This window comes from Schistocerca nitens, chromosome 3 (genome assembly GCF_023898315.1).
Source record: "Schistocerca nitens isolate TAMUIC-IGC-003100 chromosome 3, iqSchNite1.1, whole genome shotgun sequence".
Classification (NCBI taxonomy): domain Eukaryota; kingdom Metazoa; phylum Arthropoda; class Insecta; order Orthoptera; family Acrididae; genus Schistocerca; species Schistocerca nitens.
In genome coordinates this window covers 715038589-715054802 of record NC_064616.1, presented here as the reverse complement: position 1 = coordinate 715054802, position 16214 = coordinate 715038589, and the positions used below count along the sequence as shown (strand labels likewise).

The window sequence follows — 16214 nt, the reverse complement described above, 5'->3', positions numbered from 1 at the left end:
CACACACACACACACACACACACACACACACACACACACACACACACACACACACAAAAGCCAGTGAGTTCAAGTCAGGGGACCTGGGAGACCTGGGTTTTGACAAGCCACAACCTAATGAACGTGTTGTTGAAACACTGTGTACCGGTATGATATAATTAAATGGGGGCAGTTTATCATTTTGTAATATATGCCTAATTTGCAGAGTTTCGAAATAAATGTAGCGTTAAACATTAACTGTGTTGTAACATTCACTGGTGTATTTGTTGTTATCACGGAAATTAGTGGCTGCTGGAAGTATGTTTATTGTGATCAGTTGCTTGCTTCATTGTCCTCTACTGCACACATTGCGTGTGTGTCTATAATAGTTAAACACCATGTAAACTTGAGCTGATGACAATGACGTGACTGTTAGCCTGAGAGCATTTTATGGAATGTTAGTGCCATAAGACTCTGCATTCTTATACAGGGTGAACCATGACTTTCAGAGGTTGTTCAGGGATACCTACTGAGTATTTTGATACAGGGGACCAACAGTCTCTGGCAGCTCTTTGCAGAGTTATTGCATTTCATTTCGTTCCTTATCCCAATTAGTTTTGAATCCGTATTGCACTTGTGATAGTGCACAACAGTCCAAATATTGACGATACACGCTGTGTCTCTTGTTTCCGTGTGCTCACGGTATTTGCTGTTGATGACAGGGTGCCCTCGTCACTTCATTGCCCTCAAGTTTGCATTCAGTACTGCTCGATTCTCCCTAGGGTTGTATTTTCCGACAGCGTTAGTTGTGCGTTAACAAACATTGATAGCAGTAATATGGTTAGGTTTATTGATGAAGAGTTAGCCAATATGCACTTTGTGTGTGGATTCACTGAATGCATTGGAAGGACTTCACAGACACTTTTCTGAGCTATTCCCACTCCAGTGGCAACCACATCATTATACTTTTGCAATTGTACATAGGTGTCTATGAAAAACTGGATCCTTCTGTGTTAGAACATGAGATACTGACTGTGTAAGGCATGCCAGAACACCTTATATGGAACAAATGTGTTACATACAATTGGTGATGTAGTTGGCACATTGCACAAGCTATGAACACAACCAGTCTACTGTTTCGAGTCTTAAATGAACAGCAATTGCACCCGTATCATCCACAAAAGGTGCAATCATTGCAGCCATCAGACTACCCATTTTTAGGACATTTGTATATTGGTTCCTGCAGCTCTGTACAGAAAACCCCAATTTTCCTGCCTCCATATTGTTTATAGCTTAGGCCATGTCTACAAGAGAGGGCAAAAGTGGGAGTAGCCATGTATGTGATGACAAAAATCCACACGCACTGGTGCGTCAATCCTTATTTGGCAGATGCTTGCTGTGAATGTATGGGCTCATTTTGTCAACAATTTTGTGATTGGTCTTTACCTACTTCCTGATACATTGAACAGAGACATGTATCAAATGTTCCTTCAAAATCTCCTCCCACAGTTCCTATATGATGTGCCACTGAGAATCCATCAGCTTATGTAGTTTCAACATAATGGTGCTCCACTGCACTTGGCAACTGATGTTACGAACCACGCTGAAATACAGTTTGGACGACAATAGATTGATTGCAGTGATCCTGTTCCATATCCAGCTCAGTCACAAAACACTACACCAATGAACTACGGGTCATTACATGTCAAAACAGGCAATAATTCAAGGATTTGTAATTCTGTATTTTAGATTTTCACAAAACTTTGCATATTTGCTTATACTTCTGACATAGGAATTTCTGCAATATCTTTCTGGTCTCATACTACAACTGTGATCCTTTCAAAAAACACAGACAAACAGTTAAAAAATATCTGAGGTCAGTTTGCTTGTCTTTTATATTAAGTGCTAAAAGAATCTATGTAAAACCAGGCCAAAAACTGTGCACAACATGTCGTAAGATTTGTGAACAGAAAACTGACATCAGTGAGAGAAACGAAAGTGATGGGTGGAGGTGACATTTCACAAATCAGTACTAAAAAGTCAAAGTATTGAGGATGCAAATAAAACTTAAAACATGATTTTAGGTGCTCTCCCTGAGAACTGCACTCCATTCCAAATAACAGCAAGGCTTCATATGGAAAAAAGAAGCTATAAAAAGTGAATCATGTTTTGGAAAGAGAAGAGTGCCGGACATTAGATTGCAGTATTGAAGATTCTGACCGTAGAGAATATACTCAAATGTTAGCAGGAGCAAAAGACAAAGTTAGCATTCAGAAGAATGTGTATATGCAAAAAAGACACATCCTTTGCAACTTTAAGAGAAATGTACTCTAGTTGTAAATGGGAGAATCCAAACATTAACATTGGTCTTTCTAAATTTTGTTCACTAAGACCGAAGTGGTGTATTCTAGCTGGTGCTGCCATCACTCATTCAGTGTGTGTGTGTGTGCATGGATGGTATCCACCAAAATGTGAAACTGCTTTTGGATGCAGAACACAGTGAAGAAACATACAAAGAACTTATAAAATTTCTTGTATGTGACTCTGAAAACTACGACTGCATACTTACTCGCTGTGGTAATTGCCCCAGTGATGACAAACTGTCAGAATTATTAAAACAGAAATTAGCTTATAAATATGCTGATGATGAAATTGAATTCATCCGGTGGATAAACGCAGATCCATGGGCAGAACTGATAAAGCAGTATGCAACCATTGGTGAATACATAGACTTCTTGGTGACAAAATTATAGGCACTTAAACCACACTCATTTATATCTAAGTGTCAGTCAAAAGCATTGAAAAATCTGAAAGAAAATCTAACCACAGAAAAAGTAATTCTGTAAATAAACTTTGCTGAAAACTACAGTTTTGTAATTCAGAGAAATTCAGAGTTACCACTGGACAAGAAGCAGCTGTACAGTCCATCCCATGTGTGTTTATGTGGTAAATGAAGAAAGTAAATTGGTTATAGTGAACCATTGCTTTATAATTGATGATACGGAACATGATGTAGGATTTGTAAATGCTGTCCAGTAAGAAATGGTTAATTGGCTGGCAGAGCATTATCCACTAGTGAAGAAAGTACATTGTTTCACTAATGGATGTGTTGCTCAATATAAGAATAGAAAATGCTTTAAAAATTTGTGTGAACACAGAAACGATTTTTCTGTTGATGCTGAGTATTCCTTTTTAGCTATTAGCCACGGCAAATCTGTGTGTGATGGTTTGGGAGGAACTATAAAACATAAATTGAGAAAAGCTAGTCTTCAACTAGTGGATGATGCACAAATAACAAATGCATCTGGTGTTTTATGATTTCTGCAAAGCTAATATTGACAATTTTGTTTCACTTCTTAGAGAAAGTCAATATAGATTTCCTATGCAAGAACCTTGAGAAGAGATTTTCAACAACCCGCACAATATGTGGTACCAGGAATTTTCACCATTAAAACCACTTTCTCGTGATCCTTTAGAAATTAGAAGAGTAATGTCTTCTGAATAGCCTTCCTGATTTTTTTCCTTCAATGAAAATGCCTCACAATGGACATGCACTCGTCCTCAACAAAATCCTTTTGTAACAGCTGTATATGATGACACGCGCTTCTTTGGCTTCACCAGAAATGTCTGTGATGAAGAAAGAGACATTGAAATACTTTTTCTCTACCCACCTGGACCAGCAGTGTCATTCTTTTGGACTGAGAAGGAAGACTCTTGTTTTGTGCCTTTGAGAAAACATTTTATGGGCTGTTGGTGTACCTAAATCAACATCATTAGGCAGAATGTATTACTTTAATGAAAAAGATATGACGTTAACAGAAAGTAATATGTCACAGTGGATTAAAAACAGACATGCTCTTAAAAAGTTTCATTGATAGTTTCAGGGATCTTCACTGCTGAACATTTACATTTTAAATTAACATTAGTGTCGCTAGAATAATTGTTGTTTAAAGATGCTAATTTGACACCCTAAATAAAGTTAATCCATGTAATGAAAATGTTTCAATTAAACTTTATAACTTTTTGCACTGTACTTTCATGAGGCAGCCTTACTATAGGTTGTCAGTTTGCATAATGTGATTTGAATGATCTTCTGAGTAGTGATGTGTTATATGTTAAATGAATATCCAATACCTATCAAAACTCAGCGAGGTGCTTCTTATTATTTTTTCTTAAAACATGTTTCAATAAAAATTAATCTTGTATCAGCTGTCGGAAAGTGTTTTACATATTTAAAAATCACTGTTTGAACCACAACATCTCAAGTTGATTTTCTATATTCCCATAAGTCAAGAATAGCTATTAATTATTTTCCCAATAAAGATCCATTCCTTCTGTGACATCTGGGGAAACATGATAGTGATGTGTTGAAAATAAGATACTTCCTGTTGTTATTGTCTGAAGTAACGCAATCCAAATGACAAACTTCAGCTGCAGCATTTACATTTGTAAAAAAATTCCATTTTTTCCCCTCAAACAACATAAAGTATGTGGAGAAATTTTGCATAGACTATTGTCATGCAGAAAGTAACAAGTAGAAAAAGTTTCATGAAAATCTGAAGCAGTGGATGTCAGGGATGGATGGTCTTATTTAGAATTATCATTTTTTTTTTTCATCACAACACAAAGTACTGTGATTTCAGATTTGTGTGTGTGTGTGTGTGTGTGTGTGTGTGTGTGTCCATTCATAGAAAACCCATTAATATATTTTTTTTTATTACAATGTGTACTGTCTTGGGAATTATTTAAGACCAGTTATAAGTTGCCACCAGGTTGGAGAAATGCGATAGAAGCATTTTTCAATGTGTCTGTACTTTTTCCGAAAATTGGAAAGTGACACACACTTTACAGCTTAAATAATTACATGTCTGTTAAGTGTGTGTGGCTCTTAACTTTAAAAAAAATTCAAATCAAAAGCTTCATAAACACCTGAGTTATGGGCATTTATGTAGGTAGGTACCATTTTGCATTGAAATTTGTGCAGAACGCAGTTAGTTGAATATCACTACATTTAAAATTCGATATTAAAAAAAAAAAAAAAAAAAAAAAAAAAAAAAGAGTTTTAGTCTGAGAGCAAAGAGATTTTGTACAAGTTCTTACGTTATAACTATAAGCAAATGTGCAAAATTTCATGAAAATCTGTCACGATGGGCGACATGACCTGTTTGATTTGATGTGGAATGACGCCTACTTCTTCAGAAGGCATGTGAAGGACTTAGTTCACAAGACTCCAGTTGGTTCTTGCACACACCTGATTGCTAGGTTCATTGCAGCCAAAGAAGTATTATGCCAAACTCATGGAATTCTCGAGGATGTAATTCAGCCTATGGTGTGTCACTGTACACACTGCTGTGATCGTGGTGGTAGACAATTTGAACAGTACCTGTAAGCGAACAGTTCTGCATTTGTTACCTGCTGTACTATAAACTGACAGAACAGAGTGAACACACTGTAATAAAAGTGTATAGGAACAGCTATAGGGATTTTGATCGGGTTTTGGGTAATAGATACACTGGTTCATGAGCAAGGAGTTTGTTTATAATTTATAAAATTTCAAACAAACTCACTGAATTATGATGTATTAAAGTTAAGTTGTGAAAATGATACAATTTCCACATAGAAAACAGCCGCCATAACTCGAGAGAGCAGCAGTGCCTTGAGACAGTGGAAAGCTTGACTAAATCCTAATTTGGTGTGATGGTCTAGTGCTGAGCATTTGACTACCAGCTGAAAGATTGTAGGATTGAATCTTGGCTAAGTCACTTTTTTCACTCTGTCTCATAATCTAGCATTCACCTCTCATTCATGTGGAGATTCGCCAGAAATGAAATGTGGCCTGGATTCCATGTTACACTGTATCTCCCCTTTTCCTGTTGGATAACCGATAAGGGACATGCAAGTCACTTGAGTGACATTCAGTTGAATGTAGATGTTTCAGAACACCTGCACAACGAAAAAACCTGTGGTATTTATTTATGCATAAAGTAAAATGCAGCATTGGCTGCACCTTTATTTTGTTTATATAATGAAAGTTTTGCAGAAGCACAGAGATGACTCAACTTTCGGCATTCTGCTTTCCTTGAATCGAACCTAGATGTGGACAAAATTCCTTGTGTGACGTGGCAAAGAAGTCGGCCACAAACAATTCATGATGAAGAATTGCGGCAACGAGTCTCAAAAATGCATCACAGTGAATACTCAGCTTCACAAGAGGAGTGCTGTAACACAAGCTTGACATGTACATTATGCATTGTTTTTTCTTATTTTTTGTTTTATTTGTATTACCTCAGCCAGACTCTGATACATACTGAATCACACACACACACACACACACACACACACACACACACACACACACACACACCTCCCCCCTGTGGGTCCCGGGGTTAGAATAGGCCCGAGGTATTCCTGCCTCTGATACATACTGAATCTCTCTCTCACACACACACACACACACACACACACACACACACACACACACACCTACCCCCTGTGGGTCCAGGTGTTAGAATAGGCCCGAGGTATTCCTGCCTATTGTACGAGGTGACTAAAAGGAGTTTCACACATTTTGGCCTTTATGTGATGGTCCCCTGTAGGGTTTGACCTCCATTCTTCAAAATTTTCCCGTAGAGAGTGCCGATTGGGGAAGGGTGCCTTACAATGTGCATCGTGTCCATTGTGCATTGAAATCTTCAGTCCACTTTCTCGTCGTCCCATTGCAGTCCTACCCATTCTCCATCTCTTGGATGAGGATACCTTCCTGGGTGCGTTTTCCACCATGCACTATGCAGTGACGATTTCTGCGTCGACGATGACCATGGACTTCTTTGCACCTGATATCCAGCATGGTAGCCAGTCAGTTGTGGTGGGGCCGCCATGTATCCTCTTGGTTGTAGCCCCCTGACCACGCAGGGATCGCTCTGCTGATGCCTGCGCTGTTAACTCCCAATGTATGCCAAGGGGTAGATGCCCATCCCCCTGGGGCATCAGGACTCCCAGCAATGGCCATCATGCCATGTGGCCTTTGCTGCGGCTGGGTGGCGTCTGTGGAGAGGGCCCCTGGACAGAGTGGGTGGCATCAGGGCGGATGACACGCGATGAAGCATAGGCCATCATCTCTTGCCGGCAGTCTCTAAGTGGTCATGAGCTCAATTCAACGCACAGAAGTACGACCACAAATCGTTCCCCCCCTCGGCCACACCATGGGAGGAACGTCAGGCTAAGGATGGCAGCAGATCTTATTCGCGCTGGTACCTTGTATGTTCGAGCGCTGATGGGGAATCTTTCATCTACATCTCTACATCTACGTACATATTCCACAATCCATCATATGGTGTGTGGCGGAGGGTACCTCGTACCACAACTAGCATCTTCTCTCCCTGTTCCACTCCCAAACAGAACGAGGGAAAAATGACTGCCTATATGCCTCTGTATGAGCCCTCATCTCTCTTATCTTATCTTTGTGGTCTTTCCGCGAAATATAAGTTGGTGGCAGTAAAATTGTACTGCAGTCAGCCTCAAATGCTGGTTCTCTAAATTTCCTCAGTAGCGATTCACGAAAAGAACACCTCCTTTCCTCTAGAGACTCCCATGACGATGAAGCCTCAGTTTGTTGTTGAGCATTTAGAGGACAAGTTCGGGGAGGTGGAGGGCTTGTCCAAAATGAGATCTGGGTCTGTCTTCATCAAAACAGCATCCTCTGCCCAGTCACGGGAGTTACTCGCTTGTGACAAGCTGGGGGATGTTTCTGTAACCATCATGCCCCATAAGAGCTTTAATATGGTCCAGTCTATCATATTCCACAGAGACCTTCTTTTGCAATCCGACGATGAGCTGCGCGCCAATTTAGAGCGGCGAGGTGTGCATTTCATCCTGCATGTCCACCGGGGTCCGAAAGATAATCAGGTTGCCACCGGTGCCTTCATCTTGGCCTTTGAGGATGATACATTGTCCGAGAAGATCAAGGTGATGGTCTGCTGGTGTGATGTAAAGCCCTATACCCCTTCCCCGATGCAGTGCTTTAAGTGCTGGAAGTTTGGCCATTTGTCTTCCCTCTGTGCATCCAATATCACATGCTGAGATTGCGGACGCCCATCACATCCCAATACTCCATGTGCCCTGCTTCCCATCTGTGTCAACCATTCGCATTGCTCGCCTGACTGCAGGATTCTCCAGAAAGAGAGGAAAATCCTGGAGTACAAGACCCAGGACCGACCGACCGACACTGAGCCTAAGAGAAAATTTGAACGCCAGCATCCTGTGCGTATGACATCGTCTTACGCTGCCGCTACGACAGTTCTGGCACCATCTGCTCCGCCAACCCAGGTCACCTCTCAGAGCCGAAAGACTACACCTGCCCCTTGATGGTGGGGGCTATTTACCTCCCTGTTGCTTCTGCACCACCTACTTCAGGAGCAACAACCCCCCCCCCCCCCCCACCCACCCACCCAACCATCGGGGACATCCGTCCCCACTTCTAAGCCGGAAAAGTGTAAGTCTTCTTCGGCTTCTCTCACAAGTAAGGGGTCCCTTGGGTCACTCCCTTCCCAGGTTTCTTCTAGTCGGAAAGATGACACCCGCCAGTGGCTGAAGAGACCAAAAGCAGCTGGTCGTAGGGTTTCACGCTTATCCTCAGTCCTGGAAGCTGAGACAGTGAAGTCCTCCCAGCTAAGGAAACCCAAGGAGCAGCGAGATAAATCCAAAAAGGAAACCCCTAAGACCAAGGAAATTGCAGTGGCACCCACACCACCGCTACCTAGAAGCTCTGCAGCTGAGGATGGGGTGGAGAGTTTGGCGTCCGCTGAGGACCTAGATCTCGCCAGACCCTCAGACACAATGGATATAGACTGCTCAGACAATAAATCAGTGGCAGCAGGTGACTTGAGGCGTAAACTGCTTCACTGAATGTTCCATGCCTTCCCAGTCTCACAATGTCATCCTGCAGTGGAATTGCGACGGTTTTTTCCACCACCTGGCTGAGCTACAGCAACTGTTAAGTTTTACACATGCTATCTGCATTGCCCTCCAGGAAACCTGGTTCCCAGCAAAGCGGAACCTAGCCCTCCGCAGCTATAAAGGGTATTACAGGAACCGTAGTGACTATAATAGTGTGTCAGGTGGAGTTTGCGATTATGTCCTAAACTCGGTCTGTAGTGAACATGTGCCCCTTCAAACCCCTTTTGGAGCTGTGGCTGTCAGAATAAGGACGACATAGGAAATAACTGTCTGCAGTGTATATCTTCCTCCAGATGGTGCAGTACCCCTGAATGTATTAGCTGCACTGATTGATCAACTCCCTAAACCTTTCCCGCTTCTGGGAGATTTTAATGCCCATAACCCCTTGTGGGGCCGTCCAGTGTGGCCGAGCGGTTATAGGCGCTTCAGTCTGGATCCGCGCGACCGCTACGGTCGCAGGTTCGAATCTTGCCTCAGGCATGGATGTGTGTGATGTCCTTAGGTTGGTTAGGTTTAAGTAGTTCTAAGTTCTAAGGGACTGATGACCTCAGATTTTAAGTCACATAGTGGTCAGAGCCATTTGAACCCTTGTGGGGTGGTACCATGCTTACTGGCCGTACCTCTTGAAATACTGGGGCCGTCATACATTTCAGTGTGGCTCATGGTAGTTACTCAGCCATTGATTTATCAGTTTGCAGCCGAGGACTTCTCCCATCTATCCACTGGAGAGCTCGTGACGACCTGTGTGGTAGTGACCACTTCCCCATCTTCCTGTCACTGCCCCAACGTCAGGCACACAGACTCCTGCCCAGACAGGCTTTGAACAAGCTAGACTGGGGAACTTTCACCTCTGCTGTCACTGCTGAATCTCCCCCACACGGTAACATCAATATGATGGTTGAGCAGCTGACTAGCACAATTGTTTCTGTGGCAGAAAACGTGATCCCTCACTATTTAGGGTGCCCAAGGCATAAGGCAGTCCCTTGCTGGTCGCTGGAAGTCGTTGAAGCAATTAAGGAGCATCGGCGAGCTCTACAGCAGCGTAAGTGGCACCATTCCCTGGAGCACCTCATAGCCTTTAAACAGCTCCGTGCCAGTGTTCGCTACCTTATCAAACAATGGAAGGAGGAGTGTTGGGAGAGATATGTCTCCACCAATGGGTGCCACATGTCACCTTCACAAGTCTGGGCAAAGATCAGACGTCTTTTCGGGTACCAGGCCCCATCAGCTGTCCCCGCTGTTACCATAAATGGCTAGTTATGTACCGACTCAAATGCGATTGCCGAGCACTTTGCTCAAGCCTCTGTGTCAGAGAATTACCCCCCAGCCTTTCACACACTCAAACGGCTGCTGGAAGGGAATGTCCGCTCATTCACTACACGCTGTAGTGAATCCTATAACGCCCCATTTACAGAGTGGCAGCTACTCAGAGCATTGCACATTGCCCGGACACATCTCGTGGGCCTGATCGCATCCACAGCCAGATGATTAAACATCTCTCATCTGACTACAAGAGACATCTTCTCATCATCTTCAACCAGGTCTGGTGCGATGGAATCCTTCCATCACAGTGGCGGCAGAGCACCATCAGTCCGGTGCTCAAACCAGGTAAAAACCCACTTGATGTGGATAGCTATCGTCCCATCAGCCTCACCAATGTTCTTTGTAAGCTGCTGGAACATATTGTATGTCAGTGGTTGGGTTTGGTCCTGGAGTCACGTGGCTTGCTGGCTCCATGTCAGGGTGGCTTCTGCCAGGGTCACTCCACCACTGATAGTCTTGGGGCCCTCAAGTCAGCCATCCGAACAGCCTTTTCCAGACGGCAACTCCTGATTGCCGTCTTTTTTGACTTACGTAAAGCATACGACACAACTTGGCGACATCATATCGTTGCCACATTGTATGAGTGAGGTCTCTGGACACTGATTCAGATTTTTATCCAAAACTTCCTGTTGCTCTGTACTTTCCGTGTCCAAGGTGGTGACTCCCATAGTTCCATCCATATCCAGGAGAATGTAGTCCTGCAGGGCTCTGTGTTGAGTGTCTCTCTGTTTTTAGTGGCCATTAATGATTTAGCAGCAGTTGTCGGGTCCTCTGTCTCACCTTCTCTGTATGCAGAGGACTTCTGCATTTCGTACTGCTGCTCCAGTACTGTTGTTGCTGAGTGGCGCCTCCAGGGAGCCATCCACAAGGCGCAGTCATGGGCTCTAGCCCACGGCTTCCAGTTTTCAGCCTCAAAGTCGTGTGTCGTGCACTTCTGTCAGCATCGTATCGTTCATCCGGAACCCGCACTTTACCTTAACGATGATCCACTCACTGTAGTGGAGACATATCAATTTCTAGGACTGGTTTTTGACACTCAGTTTACTTGGCTCCCTCATCTTCGTCAGCTTAAGCGGAAGTGGTGGCAGCACCTCAGTGCCCTCCATTGCCTGAGCAACACCAATTGAGGTGCAGATCGCTGTACGCTGCTGCAGCTCTACAGAGCCTTTGTCCAATCCCGAACTGACTATGGGAGTGTGGTTTATGGTTTGGCAGGGCCTTCAGCATTGCATTTACTCACCCCTGTGCACTACTGTGGTGTTCTGGTCCCTTCTCCCGCCTTTAAACCAACCAACCAATACATACACCTATAATGCATATAAAATATTTTTATTGGTTGTAAACATATTACTTACATCGTAATATGCTCCCATCATTGCAATGAGATGTCACTCCAAATGCCAATTCAATATGGAACCCACAACATATGTGCCTCTAGACAACTTTCCTGGTGTGTGCATCTTACCCACGTAAGTTATGTGAAAGTGATGATATTCAATTACTTAACAGTGTTCTCTGAATTTTATTTGTGATCTCCAAACAAAACACGCTACGCCAGTCATACCATCTGGCTGTGGATACTTGATGCTACCTGTGCAAAGCCGGGCTGAGCCATTGATATATCCTGTAATGGAACAAGTGTGTAGGTAATGTGCTGTATTTGTGCAGTGACACAGCTGAGCAAATCTTAAAACTTCTTATATGTGACCAACACTACAAGAACACAGAGTATAATAGTAATATGTACATTCATTAATTGTATATCACGAGTAAGATAAACCTGTAAATTCTATGGAAAACTTACGTGGAAGTGTGAAGCTATTGGTGTGTATTATGCCAGTGGGAAACAAAACTTTCGGTGTTAAAATAATTAATTGAACAACCTAAAAGCAAAAGGCCTGCATATTGCCTTTTTGGAGGCTGCTTGGAGAACTGTTGTCACTCATATAGTATGCAAGCATCTTCAGACAATCAGTTTGGCATCACAAAAGATTTTCTTGAAAATATTGCTTCCAGATGACATCTTTCAGAGCAGCTGGTAAAGTACTTTCTCACAATTTATTAACCACCTTTATTGTTCATAGACAAAAATTACAATTGTGTTGCTCGACTTCTACAAACTCCTGATCAACACCAAAGCTTTCAGCATTTTTTTTTTAATTTTTTGGATGTTACTGAAATTAATACCAGTTATCCTGATATTTCCTGTGGCACAGTTCAAGTCATGCAGCAGTTGGGCAACTCTTTTTAAATGACCTTAGACTGGCAGCATTCAGGTGATCAGGAAATTAGAATGCAATTTGAAGACTTTTAACCACATGTTGTGAAAGGTGTAGCCTTCACTTCCAGCGTCCATATCATAACTAACTTGCATCTTGAGTTTCCAGTAAAAGTTTCCCTTTCTATGACCATAAACTAGTTGCAGAGAGAGGCACTTCAAATGATTAGCCTCCACTTGGAAAGTAGGCATTTCTCTCATGAGCAGTTTAGGATGTTTTGCTTGTTGCTCCACACCATGCACTGTAACATGCTTGGATCCTCCTTGACTGCCCACAAGATGGTAAAGGCATTGCTGCTCTAGCCTGTCCCACTCAGTGGTGGTCATTGTGAGGTCATCTAGTGTGTTTAGGGGATTCTTGTGATAGTCAGGTTAATGTCAGCAGATATTGTGGACCATAGCATTTAGTTGATTTCTCTGTCCTAGAGGAAGGTGTTGTTGAATTGAGGTGCAGTATGCATGTACATTACTGTATTGAAAGACAAATCCATCACCAAAATGTTAACAGCAGGAATGGACAATAAGTTCGAGGACCCTGTCCCGACACTGCACAAACCTCACATGAGAGATGTAAAACATCCATATGTGATACTGATCCAAGACATGGCACCATTGGTTCAGATTCCGTTCTAGTAGTTCCCTTGCCCACCTTCATTACGTGGCATGGTGCTGAGGGTTTTGACTGTTGTTTGTAAAGGACACAGCTATGGCGTACACCAATTCTGTGGACAGCTTCCAGTACTGACATTTCTTGTTGACAATATGCTTGTGGTATAAGCTTGAAATTTGACCGTTTGAGGAATTGTGACAGACTGTACAATGTACGCAGCCCACATTGTTCCATTCATGATTGGAGATACAGTGCATTCTATTGAACTTCATTGTGGATGCAGGTTTAATTTTACCTCAATTACACTGGTGGCTGTATGTGGTGGTTTATCAAAAGGTATTGAGCAGGAGCTACAGTAAATTAATTTGATTTTATTATGTCTCAAGGAAATGTAAAACCTGTCACTTGTTCGTTATTCTTTGACTCACTAACATTTCAGCAAACTTGTGTTGCAAGGCAACAATGATCCATCATTTGACAATGTGAACACAAACAAACCGATATGAAGTTTAGTTGATGGGTGTGCCTTGTAACTTTGCCTACCCAATGCTATACTGCACTGCCCAAGGTTTCATGTTGGTGTACGTGTCTCTATAATTTTTGTATGTGAACAGCTTATATTTTATTGATTCTGCATTAGGACAGCCACATTTAACGTAAATCACCTGATATCATAGCATAATTTGACACTGTCCAATATGCAACCCGAAATTCACAGTGGGTTGTCAGTAGCTAGTTGCAAGCCATTTCAAAGAGTAATCCAGAAGAGCAGCACATGTGATATGCAGGGATCAGTGGTTGCAGAGTGCAACAGGAAGTATAGAAGCTGTTAGTGACATTTAAAGAGAATCTGAATTCATGATGGATGGCCGTGGTGGAGCAGATATTGTATGGTTTGTTAATCTGCTGTGATTTGCAAGTGGCCAATTGCTGTGCCAGACTAGAATGTCTGGCCCACTAGGTTAGTAACTAATTGCTACACTGGTCAGTGTCAGATCACCGAATCCAAAGCACACAGCATTCTTTATTTGAAACTAGGCTCGTAAGGACAGAAATCACCAGATTTGTGCCTGCTGTTGTGAGGAGGAGACTAGCCTGGTGCTGGGTGCAACAGCGACTCCATTTCCATTTCTCATCCATGTAGTATGGCTGGAACAACTGGATGTTGATGTTCATTGGCTCCTAGAACTGACAGTACTGGCATGCTGCAGTAGGTGTTTTTGCATGGGAGTTGTGGCAGTGGTTGTTGGTCTAGGACAAAGTATGTTACAGGGCAACTGACTGGAAGCTGGGCAACTGACTGGAAGCTGCAATGGTGTTCCTGATTTTGATGGTGAAACAAGAGTGCACTCTCTGTCAACTCTGTACAGCAATGCTTGCACACGCAATTTGGTTGCCAGCCATAAGTGTTTGCTCATTCGTGGGGTGTCTGTTGCAGTAAATGCACTCAGGTGCTGGGCTGTCACCTATGCAACCTCTCTGCTGAGCTGTTTTCATAATTTAACATATACTTTTAAGTGCTAACGAGTGTGATTAAACTGTTACGTGAGTGTTCAGTCAACCTATTTGCGCATATGCTCCTGAAATGTTCTAACTGTACATCATTTGGCCTCCCTGGTTAATTAATAGGGAAGTGTGTGACTTCAAATGCTCAGAACTGCGTGAAAATATGCTTTGAACTTAACTTCATCTTTGCTGCACATTGTCCCAGTCCCTTGGTGGACTTGACATTAGCCAAGAGTGCACCTCTTGGACAGGTTCTGGGAGAACCCCAAATGGGATTGAGTGCATTAAAGTCACGGTGCAGTGGAAAGGGGTGAGGGAGTTGCCGGGTGCCAGCCTTTGAAGACTCACCACTACAGGGTACAGAGGCTGGAGTATCATGCTCCACAAGATGTACAAAGGCGCCAGCATTCTCCCTCTGTTGGACTGTGGGGTCCTGGGCAGAAAAACTGTTGGCAGTGCGCACCGTCCTCATGGAGGTCGGCTGGGTGAGGGTATAACGTGGCGAGACCATTGAAGAGGATCTCTGAGTCAGCGAATGAGAAGACCGTTTGCCCTTGTTTGATTTCTTGGAGGTTTTGCGGTTGGCAGATGATGATTCAGATGTTTGTGGGCTGGAGGGACAGTAAAAAGTCTTTGGGGAAGTATTTCTTCTGTCCTTTCCGGCCGGCTGGTTGTGTAGCAAGTGACTTCATCCCGTGAGGCGTAAGTTGGGTGGCTGTGTGCACAGCTGGAGGAGGAGGATACGGGGATGCTACCATGACACTGGGTAGTGCTACAACCACAGTGCTGAATTTGAGGTCTCATGTATGCGTGGCTTTTTCCTTCGTGGAACGAGATGTAACAAGAACAGTATTGTAAGTGCCTTACGGTAATATGCAGGGTTTCCGACTAGCCAACAACTTGTTAGTGTGAGTAACAGGGTAAGGCACTTTTTTCTTCAGCCAGATCTCCTGGATGGCCCACTCATTGAGATACATGGGACAATTTCAGGGGGAGGCTGCTCGGCCGCCATTGCAATTGATACAGTAGGGAGAAGGAGGTGGACAATCACCCTCATGAGCATCCCTACCACACATCTGGCCAGGCACTGACAGGACATTCTAGTGTGGCTGTCCCTCCGTTGGCACCACTCCCCTGTACACCTGTCCAGAAGGACTCTCAACAGTGATGATTGAGGTGCTTTCATCTCTGCTGTCGACCTTGGCTCCCTGTCACATGGAGGTATCAATGAGTCAGTGCAGAATACAACTATAGCCATTCTTTTAGAGCAGCTGATTTAGTGATCCGTTGTTCCTCGGGACCACCCCGATGGAAGACAGTACTTTGGTGGTCATCAGAAATTGCAGAGACCATTAGAGATCATAGGCAGGCTCTACAATGTCATAAGTGGCACCCATTGATGGAGCACCTCATTGCCTTCATGCAACTCTGTGGTCGGGTCTGCCACTTAATAAAAAGATGGAAGAGAATGCTCAGAATGGTATGTTTCAACCATCTGACCATGTACCTTTCCTTCGCAGGTTTGGGCTAAGATCAGACGTCTCTGCGGATACTAGACACCTG

At 43.4% G+C, this 16214-nt stretch overlaps 1 protein-coding gene across 1 annotated transcript in view; it reads left to right on the top strand.

Moving 5' to 3' along the window:
- The window catches only part of LOC126249733 (endoribonuclease Dcr-1-like), a 284524-nt gene that overhangs the window by 85856 nt on the left and 182454 nt on the right, over positions 1-16214 (top strand). The window lies entirely within an intron of this gene.